The sequence below is a fragment of the Eptatretus burgeri genome, chromosome 7, assembly GCF_056783735.1.
Source record: "Eptatretus burgeri isolate ZD-2024b chromosome 7, Ebu_testis_v1, whole genome shotgun sequence".
Lineage (NCBI taxonomy): Eukaryota > Metazoa > Chordata > Myxini > Myxiniformes > Myxinidae > Eptatretus > Eptatretus burgeri.
Genome location: NC_140967.1, coordinates 16,450,807 through 16,473,666, shown reverse-complemented (window position 1 = coordinate 16,473,666; position 22,860 = coordinate 16,450,807). Strand labels below are relative to the sequence as shown.

The 22,860-nt window shown below is 42.6% G+C and overlaps 1 long non-coding RNA gene and 1 other non-coding gene across 2 annotated transcripts in view; both read right to left on the bottom strand.

Annotated features, from left to right (window-relative positions):
• The window catches only part of LOC147022737 (uncharacterized), a 77,606-nt gene that overhangs the window by 11,284 nt on the left and 43,462 nt on the right, over nucleotides 1-22,860 (bottom strand). The gene's annotated exons all lie outside the window — the stretch shown is intronic.
• TRNAP-CGG (transfer RNA proline (anticodon CGG)) lies at nucleotides 283-354 on the bottom strand. The gene has a single exon. It is a non-coding gene; the product is annotated as a tRNA-Pro (tRNA).

The following is a 22,860-nucleotide window of genomic DNA, read 5'->3' as shown; positions in this document are numbered from 1 at the left end:
AAAACATTAAAATGGGGTCATCGAGCCGGCAACCTGGGAGAAACAATTCCCATTTATTGCCACATCTGATACAATTTAAATTCTCTAATGGTGGGAAGGTGCTCCAGATGAAACTATGCGTTGGACAGATGCAGATTTTTGATGCGTCGGGTTCGTGATGAAAACATAGTATTGGTGTCAAAACCAGTGAGTGACCAATTATGATTATTATTGTTATTATTACTATTATTATTATTATTATAATGTGGAAAAATGCGAAGTTGAGTCTGGCCAAAAATTGCAGGGCTCGTCCGGGATTTGAACCCGGGGCCTCTCGCACCCGAAGCGAGAATCATACCCCTAGACCAACGAGCCAGGACGAAGGGGTGGAATTGAGTGGTTATCTTGCATGTTGGGAGGTTCACAGGGAGGGGGGGGGTCACGAGAAGAATGAAGTGCGGGAGGGTCAGGGATTCTTTAAGATCCCTTCTCTCCCCACTTCCATCCACAATGACCCAGCATTCTTTGTCTCTCCCACCATCATCCTCCCCCCCCCCCTCACACAACTACCCAAGTCGCAAACAAATGGTCCATCAAATGGAGAGGGGGGCGAGAGAGGAGAGGGGGGGCGATAGAGAGGTGGCGTCACAATTCTTCTTTTTCGTTTGATATGAAGTCACAATTGACGCTGGGGATCTGAGTATGTTTCCCAGGTGTTTCCCAAGTTATGGCCATTTATGACACGGTTGGTCCGATCTAATTGAAAAAATGCCCCAATCCAGTCGTCATCGTTTACGAGAGCGAAGGAATGAAGCTGCACCTACGAACCTGCACTAGTATATTTAATTACATACCTGCTCTTTCTTTCACCTCCCTTTACTCCTCTCTTTATCCTTCTGTCTGATCATCCTTCCTTCCTCATGCTCTTCTCAATTTTGCTCCCCGATAAGTTTGTTATACAATCCGTGGCCGTGGGCCCCCCACACCCCACTTGTTTAGTGAACACCCAAAATGGGGTTTAAAATGTCAGAGGTTGAAAGTGTGAGACCACATAATTGACTTGTTCTTATCTCGTCAGATGTATCCTGTCTGTTCTTCTAACTCTTAAACGTTGTCTCTACTGCTGGGTTGATTACCCATGCGGCCACAAACACTCACTCCATCTTCCCTCTCACATGAGATGCCCACTCGGCCAGGTGATGGTAGGGGCATATGTTGGTGTCCAACGTCTACTGTGCAATACACAAACAAATATGGTGAAGCTTCGCTGACTCCCTAACCTCCCAGCCGTATGTACAGTAAATCTTCTTATTATTATTTCGTAGCATAAATTGTTGGTGGTGCAGCTATGCCACGGATGCCGTGCCCCCCCTTGGAGGTTGAAGCAGGATTTTGGAATTTGTTCAGGATGCTGGCGATGGCTCACCTACTCTTCCCGAAGGACACCGTAGGATCTTTAATGCCCACCGACTAATTCCGGCAGACGGGACACCTAGTTTAACGTCCATCCGTTGGACGGCACACGCATTGATGAATCACCGTACCGTCAGTGGGCAGTGGTGCTGCAGTTGGACACAACCATCGAGGGGATATAAAGGAGCAGGAAAAGAGGAGGAAAAGAAGGTGAGGAAACGCAGTAACCTGCAAATGAGAGGGTTGGGGTCAGGTGGGGCTAATGTGGAAGAGTAGACTGCGGAGAGGGATTGGGGGTAATGTCAGAATGGTGGTGTTGTACTGTTTGCTTGAATTCTTCAGATATCCGTTTCTCTGTCTGACTGCATGTCTCTCTGTAGATATGCTCTTGTTAATCTTCCTCTGTTCTTCTACGAATAACTTGTGGAGGAAGTATAGTTTCTTTGCATACTGGGGCCTCATCATCCGGCATAGATTTTCTCAAACACACTACATGTGACATCTTGGATCCCACATTTGCACTTCTGTACACAGTGATGTGATTTCTAAAGCTTTGGTTATACATCATCAGCATCACCAATCAGGAAGCCAAGAGGAAGTGTCTGCTCCTCTCGTGCTCCCAACAAGATGGCTTTCTTTCAATAACGACTCTCATCTAAGTCTTATAACCCCTGTACTTTCAAACATCCGCCCTTCCCCCAGATACCCTGTTTCCCACTTGTGGAATTCCCTGCACGTATCGGTTTGTTCATCGACACCATCAAGTCATTTCAGCCAGCAGATCATCACCATCTTACGATCTCTCTTTTATGGGCACCATCTTTCCCAGTCGTAGTTCTCATTTTCACCTTCTCACTGGTATTGTTATTCACACCTTGTGTTGCTCTCCCACATTGCATTGGTATTTGTAAATTTAAATGGTGTGTGTATGTGTGTGTGTACATCTACCTTTACCAATGGGAAGTCTTTCAGAGCACTTCTCAGTACAAAATGTTGTCTCTCTGATTCTTCTTTCTTTTTTAGCAGAGCTGTAAAATCATACAAGTATCATGAAACGTATTTTGTTCAATAAATAATCTAAATTACCAAAAGGAGGAGAACAGCGTGTGGTTGGGAGAATCCACATTGACAAATATTATCAGAACCTCTAAGCGGAAAACTTAAGAGCACGGCAAACTCGATGTTTTGTTCAAAAGCGAGAAAAGCGACCAGATAGTCCCAACATTTCAGCCATAGCTCGGTCTCCATCATTGACCTTCTATTTGGGGTATCTCAGGGTAAAATATTTCTCTCTAACCAAAGAATCGGATATGTGCAGATGAGGATTCTTTACCCTCAGTGGTTTTTGTGAGCTCCTCTTGCATTCTCTTGTCTCCGATGTACTCATTCTCGAGGTTTTTCCAGCAGAGGGCCTCTGTCCTCCATTTCCAGTAACTTGCTGGACTCCATCACAGCCAAAATCTGCTCCTAATATAACAGATTGTTTCACGGTCAATTCAGAAGGAAAACTGTGCTTGAACATACACCTGAAAGGGAAGGAGGTGTTTACAAATTCTACCTGTAAACCCCCACAAAAATTAGTTGTACTTGGGAAAATCCAGATTCGACAAGGAGAAAAAGACTAGCCCCTGAAGTTTTAGTAATTTCGTTCAATGGAGTCAAAGGGCGAGCCCATATTTACAAGATGTATGTGTATGGACAACTCACTTGAGTGGTCATGTGACGTGGAAGATTGCATACGATTGGGTTATTCGGTCATGAATATTCACGATGTGGGTCACGGAGTTATGTTGTGGAAGATAGTTGGTCACGTGATATGTATGACGTTCTCGTATATTTTGGGGGAGAAATACTGAATTACACAAACAGTATAGCATTTATTAATATTTATTTATTTATAATAATTATCATTCAGTTGAAAATGCTATCTGATCAGATTCTGTAAATTGTACTTGAAGGTGGTTGGGGTGATATCGAAAAGAGTAATCAGAATTAAAAAAAAATCTCATGAAAGATGTTTCATGATATAGGTATGAAAAAAATAGAACAACATCGGTGAATGCATGTCCAAGAAATGGTTGAGGATGAATTCGATACCGGGTTATTTTTTATTTTTTTTACAAATAAAATTGCTATCAGTCGGATATCTTTGTTAGATGACAAAATAAAACGAGGCAAATACGTGTGCCATTATGTACTGTGATTGAGTCAAGTTTGAACAAAATCGGACCAAGCATGTCCGAGAAACGGTTGGGGACACGTTCGAGAAACAAAATGGCCGTCAGTTGGCCATCTTGGATCTGATGTCGAAAATAAATGATGTGCATATGTAAGCCGTCATTCCTTATACTAGTATGGGCCCGTAGGTGTGTAACCGACGACTGGATTGGGGCATTATTTCAATTAGATTGGACCAACCGTATCATAAATGGCCATAACTTGGGAAACACCTGGGAAACATACTCAGGTCCCCAGCATCAATTGTGACGTCATATTAAACAAAGAAGAATTGTGATGCCCCCTCTCTCTCGCCCCCCTCGATGTCCAATAAATGCATGTCCAATAAATAGTTGAGGACATATTGAACATCGGGGGTTTTTATTTTTTTTACAACAAATATGGCTGCCAGTCGGCCATCTTTGATCGAATCGCGAAAGAAGATTATGATCATGTTCATATGTATACCATCATGTATTGTCTTTGTGCCAAGTTTGAAGAAAATTGGTCTATACATGTCCGAGATATGGCTGCAGACAGAAAGACGCACGGATGGACGCTCGGACGGACGAGACCCAATCCATAAGACCCCGTTTCGGACGAAGTCCAACAGGGGCTCAAAAAGAAGGCACGACTGACGAGAATAGCTGCCCAGCAGACAATGCTCAAGTCTGATGTTTCGAGCACCGAGTGGTCTTCATCTGGGACTGTGAAGGCTTTGTGTGCCAGGCGTGAGGTGTCTCTCCCAAGGCGGAAAGCGGAGGGGCTTCACGTGGCTGTAATATGCAGATTGTGAGACCTCATGTCATTATATCCACCTGATCTTCAGTCTCATCATATGCATGTCGTCTTCCCCAACAACCCCCATGCTTTATCATCGCACAGTTTCAAAAAAAGAAAAGAACCAAAACATTTCAAAGACTTCAACATTAAAGGTAAGGAACATCCTTTTGCTTGCAACTTTACAAGCCGAGAGACCCATTAGCCTTTCATTTTTCAATCAAGCAGACGACACGAAAAACACTGTAAACACCTTACGTGGCTGGTATTTCATTTGAATGTGGAAATGTCTGAAAAATAATTTGTGATCTATCATAAAGAGTTTATTGATAAATGCCTGAAGTGATGCGTTCGTATTTAAGTAGTGGCGATGATGTCCAAAAGCATAAACAACCCATATAATACAGGAAACCTTTCGATTTGATATTCTCCAAACGTTCTCCTCCTTTTATGACGTGTTTATTTGCAGAGCGGGTGCGTTTCCATGACTCCGAATCCAACACACGCACGGCGCATGAATGCGAATCGGAGCTCGGCACACTGCTACGGACCGGTACGGATCCGTCATCCGAACATGTCTCAGATCATGAGCCAGATCAATTGAAGCGAATTAGTGTGGAGTTTGCGAGACATTGCCATAATGTCCCTGAAATCTTGGAGCTTCTCTGAAATGCAAAGATGTCTATTGTGGATGATACAATGTGGGCGAAGACAATTCCCTCCAAAATGCCCTCCCGCCCCTCCCAATTCAGTAAACTGACAAAAACCAATCTCATAAGACTTCAAAGATTTCATAAATGGATGGCCCCAAATGCAACATTGTCATAACAATGGGGGTGTGGGGTGTGAAAGAGACTGTGCTCAAAGATTCCACTTTTTGTGTGAATAATGAATAATGACACACCATATATCATTGCTTTTGACGCTGGGAGCGCAAAGTTTATATGGATGAAACAATGGCAAAAATTGAGTGGAAAAGCGCATAACACAAAGAGTCTGCTGTTTTCTTTGCACGGACGTGGCGGCAGTTATGAGCAGCAGTGTCATTTTTCTCCCACCTCAAGCTATTAACAAAGTTTTGACAACATAGGAAGCTTATTGGTGGCTTAGTTATTGTTTATTGGGTGCAAAACTCAACATAAAGATGACTTGTCAAAAGCATAAAATCCATGAAGGATTCCTGCGTCTCATCAATTCAACACATTGGAATTTGTTTTTTCAAGTACGGGTGTCGAGCTTCATGGAAAGAAAACAAGAACAGAACTAGAACGGGCACTCATAGAGCGCATACCTTCGCCGCCACTACTATTTTTTGTTCTTGGTATGAGTGTGGGGAACTGGTTTCATATGAATGGTCTTATGACACAAACCACATATCTATAATGTCATGACCCCCCCCGACTTTCGGGGTCTACGGACTAAACAACAATCAACTCACGTCGTTTTGGCGAGTCTTCACTCGCAAGCTCGGTGAATACAACGTTTCAACAAGAGAAGGTAATCTCATTTGATGCTGGTTTCATGCAAATCGAATAAGAATTGACTGAGTTATGCCGAAAACTGCATATTTTTCAAGGGTGTGACCCCCCCCCCAACATTTTACCCCAACCGGTGACATGTGTTATGACGTCATTGTGTCACAAGATTGGGCATTAAATTCTGAACATTTTGATGCTGGGTTCATGTAAAGCGGACAAGAATTGACCACGTTATGACAAAAACCGCATATTTTTCAAGGTCGTGACCCCCCTGACCTTTGACCCCTAACCGGTAACAAGAGTATGGGCGTCATTGTGTCATATTGCATATCACAAGATGAGGCGTTGAATTCTGAACATTTTGGCGTTAGTTGCATGCAAATTGAATAAAAATTGATCGTGTTATCGTAAAAAGACGATTTTGACCTTTTCGTGACCTTGACCTTGACCTTTGACCCGAACGATCCCAAAATCTAATCGAATGCTTCCTGGCTAATAACCAATCTTCCCACCAAATTTCATGCAATTCGGTTTAATACTTTTTGAGTTATACGAATCACAAGATTACAAATAAATAAATAAATAAATAAATACACGCCAACCAAAACATAACCTTTCGCAGAATGCGAAGGTAACACCTGGATGCAGTAAATGAACAGACAAAAATGGAGCAAAGGGAAAACAACGGGAGCCAGCTGAGGAATTGCAGGAGAAGGGTGGGAACAGGGTCTCAGCAGGTGTATTCATGCTCAGTTGTGGAAAATGGAGACGATGGGTTGGTGGTGAGCAACGGACTCTTTTTTTTGTTTGTTTTTGGTGTAAAAAAATTTGAGGCTCATTGAAGAGCAGGTTGACAGAAATCATGAAGACAATGTAATGACAGTGGGGCCACAATTGGATACAAGAAGTAAGAGAATGAGCGAACAACAAAAAGGAGAAAGAGGGGAGCAGAGGAAACAATAAGCTGCAAGTAAGATGGTTGAATGAGGTATTGTTAGAAGAAGAATGAGATAGGAAGAAGAACCACTCCTTACACATCTTCAGACACATAGGGCTGCCAAGGAAGTTTTTCCTTGGTTACATCCATCCATTGGCCCCATCAGTGCTGCCAAAGCAGTCTCCTAGGATGTTGAGCACAATCCTGGATGTGTCATCACTCCAACACAGGATACTAAAATGGCTCACTCATTCCAGCAAGCTGGTGCTCATTGTTGCCAACTTCAGATAGATGACAGGCTGACTTAACTCCACCTGGTATTAATCCAACAGCCAAGTAGGATTTGAACTCAGGACCCTCAGATCCCTAGCTGATCACCCTAACCATTAAACCAACAACAGGCATGTATTGATCTCCGCATGGGAAATGGCAATAATGTTGAGAGCTTGAAGTTCCACAGAATTCAGGAGAGGGACATGTGATGTTTTTGCCCCAGCCCAAAGGGTAGAGTCGCACTCCATCAAGGTACAGACAAATACATTGTGGGCTGCGTGAAGCAAAAATCTGGGTGAAGTAATTTGTTCACTTTGTGTGTCTGTCTACAAACGTCAGTCTGTGATCGAGGAACAACTTGATTTTAATTGAACGTTACATTTTGAACACGTGGAACATGAATTGGAACATAAATCAGAACACCAACCTGCAATTTAGAAGTACTTTGGTTCTGAATTTGGCAAATTGTACAGAATCTCATGCCAGGTGCACATGTGCAGAAAGGAGTAAGGTCTGGCAATGAAACAAAATTTAAAATCATTCCAAACAAGAAACGTATTGTTTTTCAACGACGTTATAAAGGACACAAACAACAGGCATGAAGAACTCATGTAACGTGTTAAATAAGGTGGTGTCTCAGAGGCTGCATCAACGGAGGTAAGTTACGGATTTGTTTTGTACAACCCTTAAAATGTTTGTTCTAGTTTCATTGAATTATATACTAAGGCATTGTAGAACACAAATTGCTTTCTTGCCACTTCCAAAAAACTTCCAGTTTAGCAGTACTTGGACAAAACATTACACCATTTTAAGCCATCTCGACCAATCAAATTTACTGCTTGTGTTCTCACGATTGGAGAATTTCAAGATACAGGCAAAATGGCGGCTCGTAAGAAATATAGATTGTGCTTGGAAATGCAGAGCAAGAGCTAAAGGATCCTTCACATGCCCCTTTTCTCAATGAACCAATCGTTTCTGGCTAATAAAAATGTGTCGAGATTCATAACCCAGACTTGAGAGCTCAGAGGCAAATGTGCATACATATATTTCAATAATGGATTGAAAATAAAAGTGTAAAAAAAATCTTCTTCTTCTCCAGAACCGCTTAACAGATTGATGCGAAACTTCATACATATGTTCGACGAGCCACGAGGAATATGGTTTGAATTTTTTTTCATGTTCACCTTCATTGATGCAATTTAGTCTTAATGTGCACAAAAGTGTTTGTTATTTATCCTAATAATCAAGCTATAATCAATAAGGTTACGGATAATGGCAATGCATGTGACATAATAGGGTGCTTGTATGATCCGGGGAAATGGGCCATAATAGTGGCGTGTTCAGTTAACAATCGTATTTTTGTTCGGAGTGAGTGAGCAAGGTGAGACTATGCATTCTACTGAGTGCCATTCTAGTTTGGAGTGCATTCACTTACATTCCAAATGACACTTCAGTCAATTTCCTAGAAATATCTGTGTAAGAAGTGTTTGGATATCTCATTTAATGTGAAAACCATGTGATATTTATGAGCCAATTACAGACTTTCCAATACTGTACATTTCTTCCCACTTATGACAAAATTGTTAGCCCTTTCGAGCATTCTCATCATCTCAGAATGATTAATCAAATCCACAAATCAATGCAATTGGTGACTGTTGAGGTGAAGAAATCCGAAAGCATCATGTTGCTGGATGCAAGGTGACAAAACAATAAAATAACAATTTCAACCTCGAGCTGCCCGATGCCTTCCATCAACGAATCCTTTTCATTCTTGGCCTGTTCTTTTAATTCCAGAAAATTTTGATTCAGGCTCTCAGCCATTTTCTTCTGCTCTTCTACGTCCTTTCGCCACTTTTTCAACTGGAGTCGAAGGGGAGTGGGGAGAATTGTTAATTTACCACAATGACCACAATTCTCTATAGGGTTTTTGAAATTATGTCATCCTTTCTTTTTGTTGTCACTTTAATTGAATGCAGGATAATAAACTGGATGCCCATCACTGCTTTAAAATGACAGGGTTAATTAATTTACACGACAGCGTTATGCTAACTTCAGCTCCTAATTTTCTCATTAAGGATTTTTTTTTTAAACGAGGCCATTTAGTGGCTATGGATGTTTAAATCTTATTACAAGCCGTTGTATACCTGCATACCAAGCACGGTCATGGACAAAATTCATCGGCGAAAAACATTCTTATTTTGGTCCCATCTTCTAGGTCCCATCTAGGTAAAATTTTCATTCCTATTTACCTTCTCAAACACTTCTAGGCAACCTTCTGGAAAATCCACACAGAGGAAATTTACAAGTTTACCGCCTCTTTAAAATGGGTGTCATCAAGAGGGCCAGAACAAACGGAAGTTAAGGTTCAATTGTCATTTTGAATCATCGCAGGACACATGGGAGGAGGTGGGAGAAACAGGAAACTTTGTGTGTTATTTTCTGTTCTGACACTCTGTGTTTGACCTGACCGAGTTATGATATCAGTGTCAAAAATGGGGTCAGGGTATGAGACACTCATTTCAAATGTAAACCATCACCTCATTGGTCAAAATATGGTGACAACACGGTAATGTCCCACTTCTCCCCAAATCAAAACGAAACAATTAACATCTCGCAGAGACATTTACTTACTTATTGAAAATTCACTTTGGGTAACTGTTGAACTAACATTAAATAAATAAATGTTTCCATCGTATTGGAAGATTTTCTGTCATATTGGAAGATTTCCATGGTATTGGAAGATTTCCATCACATTGTGAGATTTTTCTATCTTATTGGAAGATTTTCTGTCATATTGGAAGATTTCCGTCGTATTGGAGGATTTCCATGGTATTGGAAGATTTCCATCATATTGTTAGATGTTTCCATCGTATTGGAAGATTTACATCTATTGGAAGATTTACATCATATTGTTAGATTTTTCCATCGTATTGGAAGATTTTCCATCGTATTGGAAGATTTACATCGTATTGGAAGATTTACATCATATTGATAGATTTTTCCATCATATTGGAAGATTTTCCATCATATTGGAAGATTTCCATCATATTGGAAGATTTCCATCGTATTGGAGGATTTCCATTGTATTGTTAGATTTTTCCATCGTTATGGAAGGTTTACATCATATTGGAAGATTTTCCATCGTATTGAAAGATTTCCATCATATTGGAAGATTTCCATCACATTGTGGGATTTTTCCGTCTTATTGGAAGATTTTACATCATATTGGAAGATTTTCCATCATATTGATAGATTTCCATTGCATTGGAAAATTTCCGTTGTATTGGAGGATTTACATGCTATTGGAGGATTTCCATGGTATTGGAGGATTTCCATCATATTGTTAGATGTTTCCATCGTATTGGAAGATTTACATCTATTGGAAGATTTACATCATATTGATAGATTTTTCCATCATATTGGAAGTTTTTCCATCATATTGGAAGATTTTCCATCATATTGGAAGATTTTCCATCGCATTGGAAGATTTTCCATCGTATTGGAAGATTTACATCGTTATGGAAGGTTTACATCATATTGTTAGATTTTTCCATCATATTGGAAGATTTCCATCGTATTGGAAGATTTCCATCACATTGTGGGATTTTTCCGTCTTATTGGAAGATTTTCCATCATATTGGAAGATTTTCCATCATATTGGAAGATTTCCATTGTATTGGAATATTTCCATTGCATTGGAGGATTTCCATGGTATTGGAGGATTTCCATGGTATTGGAGGATTTCCATCATATTGTTAGATGTTTCCATCGTATTGGAAGATTTACATCTATTGGAAGATTTACATCATATTGATAGATTTTTCCATCATATTGGAAGATTTTCCATCATATTGGAAGATTTTCCATCATATTGGAAGATTTTCCATCGCATTGGAAGATTTTCAATCGTATTGGAAGATTTACATCGTATTGGAAGATTTACATCATATTGATAGATTTTTCCATCATATTGGAAGATTTTCCATCATATTGGAAGATTTTCCATCGCATTGGAAGATTTTCCATCGTATTGGAAGATTTACATCGTTATGGAAGGTTTACATCATATTGTTAGATTTTTCCATCATATTGGAAGATTTCCATCGTATTGGAAGATTTCCATCACATTGTGGGATTTTTCCGTCTTATTGGAAGATTTTCCATCATATTGGAAGATTTTCCATCATATTGGAAGATTTCCATTGTATTGGAATATTTCCATTGGATTGGAGGATTTGCATGGTATTGGAGGATTTCCATCATATTGTTAGATGTTTCCTTCGTATTGGAAGATTTACATCTATTGGAAGATTTTCCATCATATTGGAAGATTTTCCATCCCATTGGAAGATTTTCCATCGTATTGGAAGATTTACATCGTATTGGAAGATTTACATCATATTGATAGATTTTTCCATCATATTGGAAGATTTTCCATCATATTGGAAGATTTTCCATCGCATTGGAAGATTTTCCATCGTATTGGAAGATTTACATCGTTATGGAAGGTTTACATCATATTGTTAGATTTTTCCATCATATTGGAAGATTTCCATCGTATTGGAAGATTTCCATCACATTGTGGGATTTTTCCGTCTTATTGGAAGATTTTCCATCATATTGGAAGATTTTCCATCATATTGGAAGATTTCCATTGTATTGGAATATTTCCATTGGATTGGAGGATTTCCATGGTATTGGAGGATTTCCATCATATTGTTAGATGTTTCCATCGTATTGGAAGATTTACATCTATTGGAAGATTTACATCATATTGATAGATTTTTCCATCATATTGGAAGATTTTCCATCATATTGGAAGATTTTCCATCGCATTGGAAGATTTTCCATCGTATTGGAAGATTTACATCGTATTGGAAGATTTACATCATATTGATAGATTTTTCCATCATATTGGAAGATTTTCCATCATATTGGAAGATTTTCCATCGTATTGGAAGATTTACATCGTATTGGAGGATTTCCATCATATTGTTAGATGTTTCCATCGTTATGGAAGGTTTACATCATATTGTTAGATTTTTCTATCATATTGGAAGATTTCCATTGTATTGGAAGATTTCTGTTGTATTGGAGGATTTCCATGGTATTGGAGGATTTCCATGGTATTGGAGGATTTCCATCATATTGTTAGATGTTTCCATCGTATTGGAAGATTTACATCTATTGGAAGATTTACATCATATTGATAGATTTTTCCATCATATTGGAAGATTTTCCATCATATTGGAAGATTTTCCATCATATTAGAAGATTTTCCATCGCATTGGAAGATTTTCCATCGTATTGGAAGATTTACATCGTATTGGAAGATTTACATCATATTGATAGATTTTTCCATATTGGAAGATTTTCCATTATATTGGAAGATTTTCCATCGTATTGGAAGATTTTCCATCGTATTGGAAGATTTTCCATCGTATTGGAAGATTTACATCGTCTTGGAAGATTTACATCATATTGATAGATTTTTCCATCATATTGGAAGATTTTCCATCGTATTGGAAGATTTTCCATCATATTGGAAGATTTCCATCATATTGGAAGATTTCCATCATATTGGAAGATTTCCATTGTATTGTTAGATTTTTCCATCATATTGGAAGATTTTCCATCATATTGGAAGATTTTCCATCGTATTAAAAGATTTTCCATCGTATTGAAAGATTTTCCATCGTATTGGAAGATTTCAATTGTATTGGAAGATTTCCATCATATTGGAAGATTTACATCGTATTGTTGGATTTTTCCATCGTAATGGAAGGTTTACATCATATTGTTAGATTTTTCCATCATATTGGAAGATTTCCATCGTATTGGAAGATTTCCATGGTATTGGAAGATTTCCATGGTATTGGAAGATTTACATCATATTGATAGATTTTTCCATCATATTGGAAGATTTCCATCGTATTGGAAGATTTCCATCACATTGTGAGATTTTTCCGTCTTATTGGAAGATTTTCCGTCATGTTGGAAGATTTCCATTGTATTGGAAGATTTCCGTCGTATTGGAGGATTTCCATCGTATTGGAAGATTTACATCGTATTGGAAGATTTACATCATATTGATAGATTTTTCCATCATATTGGAAGATTTTCCATCATATTGGAAGATTTTCCATTGTATTGGAAGATTTTCCATCATATTGATAGATTTTTCCATCGTAATGGAAGATTTTCCATCGTATTGGAAGATTTTTCCGCCGCCACCGTGCAGTGCGAGTGTTGGGAAATTCGGGCATGTGTGTGAGTGAAACATTGAGTATATCGCTGGTGCACGTGCACATTTAGTTGGACCTCAAGGAGGTTGGAGGAATCCGTGGGGTGGTTGGAGCGGTGGGGTTGTGGGGGGGGGGACTTAATGTAGTTAGGCCAACAGCATTCTTTTTGATTTTCATATTCTACTGCCTGGTTTTATATGGAACACGGCAGTTAGATAGAAAACGCTGATGTTTGGGCGCGTTTTATCACCCCTATAACGCCCTAGGACACTGACTTCCCATTCCCTCCCCTCAAATTGCTTTACCATGCCATTCCCTCATGCTCACCCTCAAAAGCCACTCCATGGGAGTACCTTCTGTTCAGCTGCCCTCCGCAGGGCAGCTCACTTGTTGACAGGATTGAGGCAAAACCTTCGGGACCCCCAATCTTTTATGATAGGAGGAAAACCACGGTGTAACCTTTCTGAGTCAGATTGCGGTTGTGTGTGTCAGCATGGTGCTGAGGTATCATCTACCAGACGGCGGTCTCCTTGGGTTAATCTGAGGCGGCCCCTTCGGGTGAGTGCCAAGAATGTCCTACCCCAAAGAGAGGATGATCACCTGTCTCTGTTATCATCTGAGCTCAACGCATTTGAACATCGGTATTGCAGCTCTCTCTGAGGCTCAGAGACCGGATAGTGGTGAGATCATGGTGGGTGGTTACATCTATTATTGGTCTGGTCACTCTGATGGCTACCACGTTGAAGGAGTTGCTGTAGCTGTGTCCAATAATCTGAGTCCAACGATAACTGAGGTAACACCAGTCAACGAGCGTATTATGAGACTAAGGATTTGTCACTCCTTGGGTGTCGTTTTCCTGATCTCTGCATATGCTCCAACTGAGGCAAGTGACCTCACCATGAAGGACCAATTCTATGCCACGCTCGAGTCTGTGGTTGATCAGTGCCCCAGGCGAGATACTCTTCTAGTCCCTGGGGGATTTCAATGCATCGACTGAAACTGATGGGGATGGTTAAAAGACATGTGTTGGTCCCCATGGGTCTGGAACTGTGAATCTGAATAGCACCAAGTTCCTTGACTTTTAAAGAAGTCATGGACTTCGGGTGCCTGGATCATGGTTTCAGCGCCCACAAGCTCATCGCTGGACTTGCTATTCCAATGCTGGTGGTGCGGCAAAGGAGATTGACCATGTGCTCATTGATGGTCTGGGAGAATTATCCAGATGGTGGCCTTCAAGACCACCATCCTTGACGTTGCCGGTGAATGTCTTGGAATTCACCGTGGGGCGAAGAAGAATTTTATCTCTCAAGGGACACTGGATAGCATTGACCAGAGTCACAGGGCCAGCCTGAATGGCAGAGCTGAGCTGTTGAAGGAGTTGAGCTGTAAAACTGTATGTGTGCTGAGGGTGGCCAAGGAGACCTATGTGCGAAGAATCTGCGAGGTGTAGAGCATCACCTGTGGTCAGGTGATTCTCGTCCTTACAGGGGAATTAATTCATTGTGTTCCTCCAAACCCATCCCTCGGTGTAATGCAGTTAGAGCAGAGGATGGTGGGCTCTTGACAAAGGAGTCCGAAGTGAAGGCCCGCTGGGCTGGTTATTTTGAGCGGCTGTACCAAGCTGATCCACCAGCTGTTGAGTTGGATGTCAGGGGTGTTCCTATTCCGATTGTTGACCCTCTAAACAACTGTGATCCATCTTAGTTTGTGGAAACACATGCTGCGGTGAACTGGTTGAAATGTGGTAAAACTCCTGGGATTTGTGGCATCCATGCTGAATTTCTTAAGGCTGGTGAAAATGCTGTACTCATGTTATTGTATGCAGTTCTGTGCTCTGCTTGGAACACAGACATCATCCCAACTGACTGGAAGAGGGGCCTTGTTGTCCCTCTCTGGAAAGGGAAGGGTGATCGTCAGGACTGCAACAACGACCGAGCGGTGACGCTGCTCTCAGTGCCAGGCAAGGTCTTTGCTCGGATAATTCTTGATAGCGTTTGCCACCATCTGCTTCAGCACCAACGTCCAGAGCAGTCAGGCTTTACACCAAAGAGGTCAACGATTGACCATATATTTGCCCTTCGGTTTCTCACAGAACACAAACGAGAGTTTCAGTAGGAGCTGCTCGCAGCCTATGTTGATTTCTGCAAATCATTCGATTGAGTGAATCGGGATGCCATCTGGAGGATTCTTGGTATTTGTGGGGTGCCACTAAAACAGATCAATCTGATGTCTGAACTCTACTCGGGCACTGAGAGTGCTGTGGCATATGATGGTACCATCTCTGACTTATTTCCAGTTGTTACTGCAGTTCGTTATGGGTGTGTACTGGCCCCCACACTTTTCAGCGCTTGTATGGACTGGATTCTGGGGAGGATGCCGGAGAGAACAAGCTGCGGTGCATCGTTTGGGAATGTCAAGATTTCTGACCTTGATTTCGCAGATGATGCAGTCATCTTTTTGGAGGGTCTGGATATCCTTTTGGGGCCCCTTGAGGTGCTGAATGAGGAGTCGGTTCCGCTGGGATTATGGGTTTCCTGGGTCAAAATTATGATCCAGGCTTTCAATGACATCTTGGATGCTGCTATCATGTCTGTTCCTCTTTGTGATGAAGATGCTGAGGTCACGGAGAGATGCATTTACCTTGGCAGTGATATTTCTATCTCTGCTGGCTGTGAGCCAGAGGTCAATAAATGTCTGGGTAGGGCCTTGAGAATCATAGATTCACTGGATCATCGTGTATGGTGCTTTTGGTACCTGTGCAGGAGGACGAAAGTCCGAGTCTTCAGGTCCTTGGTGCTTCCAGCCTTGCTCCACAGATGTGAGACTTGGACTGTGACCAGGGATCTGAGACAGTGACTTAATTCCTTTGGTACCAGGTCTCTTCGGAGAATCCTTGGCGATCACTGGTCGGACCTTGTGTCCAATGAGTGGTTGCTGAGAGAGACCAAAATGAGATTTGGCACCTGCATAGTCTGTGAGCGTCAGCTGTGGCTGTATGGACATGTGGCTCATTTTCCTGATGCTGATCCTGCACACCAGATTCTCTCAGCAAGGGAGTCTCGTGGGTGGAGGAGCCAAATGGACGGAGCACGTGCCTTGTGTTTGCAGCAGGTTGATCGGCATCTCAAGGAGATGGGGATGAGCCAGGCATCTGCCTGGGGGATGGCCAGACGGAGGCCCCTCGAGTACCGGTGGAAAGTGGACGCAGCGACGCGCTGTTCCGGTGCATGCGTCCATACCTGACCTGACCCTCGCGCTGCCTTCCCTTTCCTTCACACTGCTTTTCTATTACCTCTACTCACACTACCTTCCCACTCCCTCTCCTCACACTGCCTTCCCATTCTCTCACATCAAACTGCTTTCTCATGCCCTTCCCTCACACTGGCTTCCCATTCCCTCCCCTCATGCTGCCTTCCCATTCCCTTCCCTCAAGCAGCCTTCCTATTCCCTCTGCTCACGTTGCCTTCCCATTCCCTCACCTCGTGCTGCCTTCCCATTATTTGCCTCGTGCTGCTTTCCCATTCTCTCACCTTGTGCTGCCTTCCCATGCTCTCGCCTCATGCTGCCTCCTCTCTCCCCTCGCACTGCTCCCCACGCTGCCCTCCCCCTCTCACTGCCTCCCCCTCTCCTCTCGTGCCTTCTCTTCCCTCCTCCCACGCTATCCTATTCCCAATCCTCTCCTCCACCATACAACTCTCTGGAAGTCGAGGAGAAGAGTGTCAAAGAATGTGCCATTTGGCCAAATGAAAGCCTAATTTTTTTTATTTTAATTTTTTCTTCGCAGTCGGAACTGCTGCTTGGATCATTTCAGTTTCTATATGGCAATGAATCGCCAGATCACGGCAGCATAGCCGATAATTACGCATGCTCGCTCTAAGCTGTCTTGCCTGGGAGCGTCTCCCAACTCAACTACAAACTGTCATCCCAGTGTTTCACAGGTAGGGTGATTCATCAATACATGTGCCGTCTCTCGGATAGACGTTAAAATGGGCATCACATCTGTCGGAATCCCTCTCCCCTACCGCACTCTCCCCCCTCCCTTCTCCCTCTCACCCCTCTGCCTCTCTCACCCTATCCCACCTCTCTCTCCCTCTCTCCCCCCTGCTGAGCTGTCCCCCCCCCAACCATGCTGTCTTCCCTCCCAACCACCGCGCTGTCTCCCCCCACCAATGAATCGCCAGATCATGGCAGGATAGCCGAGAAGTACGCATGCTCCTAAACTGTCTCGCCAGGTTTCGTATCCCAGCTCCACTATAAACTCATCCCGGGTTTTCACAGGTAGGGTGATTCATCAATGTGTGTGCCGTCTCTCAGATGGACATTCAGCTGGGTGTCACATCTGCCGGAATCCCCCCTCCTCTCCCTCCCTTCACTCCCCCTCCCCTCACTTCTCACTCCTTCTCTCACCCCTCTGTCTCTCTCACACCGATTACATCCCTCTGCCTCTCCCATTCCTCCCTCTCTCACACCTATCCCTCTCTCTCTCTCCAGCCCCTATCCCTCTCTCTCCCACCCCTCTCTCTCTCTCTCCAGCCCCTATCCCTCTCTCTCTTTCTCCAGCCCCTATCCCTCTCTCTCCCACCCCTCTCTCTCTCTCCAGCCCCTATCCCTCTCTCTCTCTCCAGCCCCTATCCCTCTCTCTCCCATCCCTCTCCCCCTCTCTCTCTCCCACCCCTATCCCTCTCTCCCATCCCTATCCCTCTCGCTCCCACCCTCTCTCTCTCCAGCCCCCCTCCCCCCATCCTCTTTCCTCCCTTCCACCCCATCCCTATACCTCCCTCCCTCTCCACCACCCCTCTCCACCACCCATCCCCTCCATCCTCTTTCCTCCCTTCCATACCTCCTCTCTCCCTCTTTCTCCACCCCCCCCCACCTAATATTCCCATCAATGAAGCCACGGGTTGTCTATGCTTGTAAATAAATATATGGAGTGTTTTCAGCAGCTGCTATCGGAAGATGTTGGATATCATTCCAACTCATAGTTCCTTGATGGCTCAAGACCTTTTCTTTTAACAGGGTTGAAGGCTCATGGAAGAGATGTGGCACAAATCATGCACACGTGCATATAGAAACACCAGAAAACACACAGGACTTCACTTCATACAAAGAGCCGCAACAGCAGATGCAAAGGATAATTGTATCCGTGCCAACAGCATGGACCACCATTTCCAAGGGCTTTTCCATTGTAAACAAGTCTTGAGATTACAGTAATTTGGGCACATTATAAGTGTGTGCAGTGACCGTGGGGATGGGGAGAGGTGCAGGTTGTGGAGGGGGGCTTGTGTGGTTGGGGGGGGGTGGGGGTGGGGGGGGGGGGGTCAAGGACAGAGTCAGATGGGGTGGAGGTAGGAGTGGGGGTATAACAATAAAATGAAGCAGTCCGAAAGCATTTGGAAAGCTAATGTACCATATTTCTCTCACCCAAACATTTCCACTTGAATTTGTTTTTAATAACACTGCCAATGTGTTTTTGTTTAATTAAGTGTACGATCAATTTGGGGGACATTAATTGGGCGCATTCATTATGGACACAGCTTTAGTCGCTGTCGCCAATGTGTAATCTAAAAGCCTGGTAAAGTCCATGTAAAATGATTTGTGTCTGCTTCCTCTTGGGTAGATTGTGGAGGTATTACAACAGAGACCTGAGGATTTATGACACTCCTTAAACCAATTGATAGGAACACCTGCTTTGTGCTCTGAGGAACACTTTTTGTTGGCTATGATTCTGAGATGAAGGACAACAGAGCTGCCTTGTTTAAACCAGCCAAAGCAAAATCTCTAACTGTGCTGGAGTGGGTATGCGTGCTGGACCATCAGAAAGTTGAAATGTTTTACCTCCAGGTCCGTGCTTTGTATTTCTAGATTTTAGGCTCAGTTTGTGGTCACATCACCCTTGCCAACAATACTCTCTTGACATAATGCCATAAATTATTTTTTTTAATGTACAACAATTGTCTTATAGGTTATCAACTCTGGAGGCAGCTTAATTAATATGCTATGGCTCTGTGTACAGGCATGTAGCCACCAGCAGCTTACAGAACCAAAGTGATTAAACCCCCATGTGCTGCTGAGAGATTGTGATATGTATGAGAGCAGTTGGTTCATCTTAACATGCTCTAAGGCTCGTGGAGGAACTGTGACATGAATCATGCTCACACATGCAGAGAAATACACGAGACAACACCGAACATAACTTCAGACAGACAGATGTTGATCTTGGTAGAGTTGATGGGATTTCCTGAGCAACAACGATGTCATGTTTATGTCACTTTTGTCGACAGTTAGTGGGACAATTAAGGAGAATTATCATGTCCCCACTCCCCCTACTCCCATGACATGCCCTACTGACTCCTTATTCAGCATCTCGAGGGCTCCCAAAATGATTTCCAGAGGCTCCACAAAGATGACTGCATCATCTGCAAAATGAAGGTCAGAGATCTTCACATTCCCAAACGATGCATGCAGGACAAGGTGCCAGAATCATAATGACCAAGATAAGAATCATAAGATCTAAAGAATCAATCCTAACCTCATCTTTTAGATTTAAGGCTTCCATCCATTGTTAAGACAGAAGCAGCAACATGTCCAAAGTTGAACGACTGGAACAGAATCAAACTTGATAATCAAAGATTTGACTGCTTGAAAAGAGAAAGTCTTCATGTCATCTGCAATGATTAATTACATGACCTTTCCTGAAGAGTGAAGTTGGTTTGCTGGCCTGTAATAGAGATCGATCGATTTCTATACCCCTCTTGCGTAAAGGTGTGATCTTGGCTGTCTTCCAAGCAGATGGTAGGTGACAGGCCGAATTGGTAAAGCCAATCCTCTTCTGACAGGTTATTCTATTTCCTCCCCTCATTCTGACTCCACTCCACTCTACTCTTACTCTACTGTTTTTCCTGCATCAACACAGGATTTAATGTGCTGGGGTTGTAAGGATGGATATATGATAGGTGCTGTTAAACAAGATGAGGTAGAGAGGTTTGGTGACAGTCTGCCCAAGGGGAGTAAATATATTCAGAAGACATGGAAGATCAGTACTTTTGTGAGAGGGTAGATTGTACTGCCTGGCAGTCAGCATGAGCAAACAGCTATACTCTGTGGGACCATTGTAGTTCCCCAACAACAGCCAGGGAGATTTAAACTTTAACAAAAACAAGGTCTGTGTGTGGAGCTGAGTGTGGCAGAGGATGAAGAACAGAGGTTAGATGGATTGTTAGTCATAAACAGGTCTAAAAGGATGCACCAGTTGCAGAGACATGTCTTGAAAACATTACAGATTGGGTCAGATCCACAGAGTTATGGAAGTCCTAAGCTCCAATTCCATGGCTGGTGATTGGAGAGCTGACACCCAGCAAGCTCGTTTGGTGAAAGTTGAAATTGTCACAGAGGAGGAACAAAGAGTTGGAATGGATGGTGATGAGTTGATCCCAATTCATGAAAGTATATATATATATATATATATATATATATATATATATATATATATATATATATATATATATATATATATATATATATATATATATATATATGATGGTACACCACACAAATGAGTATTAGGTGATTGCCAAGAGTAATGCACAGCCAAAGGTACTTGAGAGATTTTGGAGGAGTTAGCACGGAATATAATTTTAACTGTGGGGGATGGAGTTTTTGAGATAAACTGCAGCACCACCGTGGGTCTACTGGGTCAGACCTTTCAAAGCAAAAGAGAGAACAGCTAGTGAGACACACAAAGCCGTGAACCCACATTCTTTGCAAACCGTGTTTACCCTTGATCTCAAGTTCAGCAAAACAATGATGGACATTATGATCAGGATGATGGGGGAGAGTGGTCTGCAAATTCTGTTGTTACATTTCCTTATTCATGCAGTTGTGTTGAAATGGTCGAGAATCGATGAGCGTTCTCAAATCCAACCAAATGTTAAAGGTGTATAACAGCAAATCATGAGAAATTGCTAATTTATTAGAAGAGATGGAATTGCAGAGGAAATGGATGTCAGTGTTGTAAGCGTGCAAATAATCATCCATTCTCATTTGAAATTTAATCATGTCAATACCAGAAGACCTGCACTCTAACAAACCTCAAAGGACCGGCTACTCTAATCAAGGTGGGTTCCCAAGTTGTAAGTCATCCCCCATACAAGTCCAGTTTTATCACCTTGTGATCTTCCACTCTGAAACACCTAAGGAACATATGGGTGTCGTTTTGTTTACAAGATATCACGACGTGAAGGTACATATCCTAAAATGGCTCCATACCTGTCCCAAATAATTATATGCAGATGACATCAAAGCACGACCACATCGATAGCACAAGTGCATACTGGATGTAACAAGAAAATACATGAAGAAATAGGTGAGGTTCCATCAACTTTCATGTACTTCTTTATTTTCTATAATAAAAGCCCAAGTAGATATTGAACTACACTCTTATTATCCTCACGTTAAAAAAAAACAATGGGGTGATATTATAATCAGATCCCTCTGCCTATCTGTCTGTCTGTCCGTCCGTTAGTGCAACGGACAATCTCCCCCAAAACGGTTGTGCAGAAATTCACCAAACTTGGTAGTTATGATCACCACATGGCAAGAATGTGCAAGAGCAGTGTAACATCAGTCATGACATTTGTCGGTTAGTGAACATTTACCAAACCATTAATGTTCTGAGCGGATGCTCTGGGCACAGCTCAGAACGGATGCAGATGTATTCTGGGAAGCCAAAATCTTCGGCTCTCTGTGAAGCTTACAGCTACTGCAAGCTTATATTACTCTGCGAAGCTTACATCGTGTTGTGAAGCTTATACTGCGTTGTGAGGTTCATATGGAGCCACAAGGCCATCGGTGTGACCAGGCCCATTCTATGTTATAAGCAGTGTCAGTTTTGGCCTTGTCTCTTGGGGTGGGATCAAAGGGTTAAGTACCAAAAAATGCAATTACGGGCACATTTAAAAACTTTTTTTTGTTTTTTTTTTAATGAAACTATTGTTACGGCTGTGGAAATTCGCAATGCATCATAAAGGTCCTCAGATCAGTTATCCCGGTAAGTTGGTGTTAGGTTTCCCCACCGTTGTTTAGAGAGAATTCTTCGTGTTCACCAGGCTGCGACCCTTTGAGATAGTGTTTTTCTTTTTCTATCGTTATTTTGGACCAACCGTACCTCACAACCAGATCGCCACTACCGACATCGTTCCCAAACGGCCACAACCAAACCACCACCACCTTTGCCCTTTTTACCTCCACAACCATCAACAACCCCACGCCACAAGCATCGCCTCACCTTCGTTCCGAGTACGACGCCCTCTTTACTGCAGGCAGAGGCAAAGGGTTCTCTCGCCGTTTGGAACGCCGGTGATTTCTACCACGTCCGCTCCCTGGGGGTCGGAGGTCAAAGTGACGGATCGTGAACGCCGGTGATTTCTACCACGTCCGCTCCCCGGGGGTCGGGGGTCGAACTGTCAGATCGTGCAAGCCGGTGATTTCTACCACGTCCGCTCCCCGGGGGTCGGAGGTCAAAGTGCGGAGGTCGAATCTC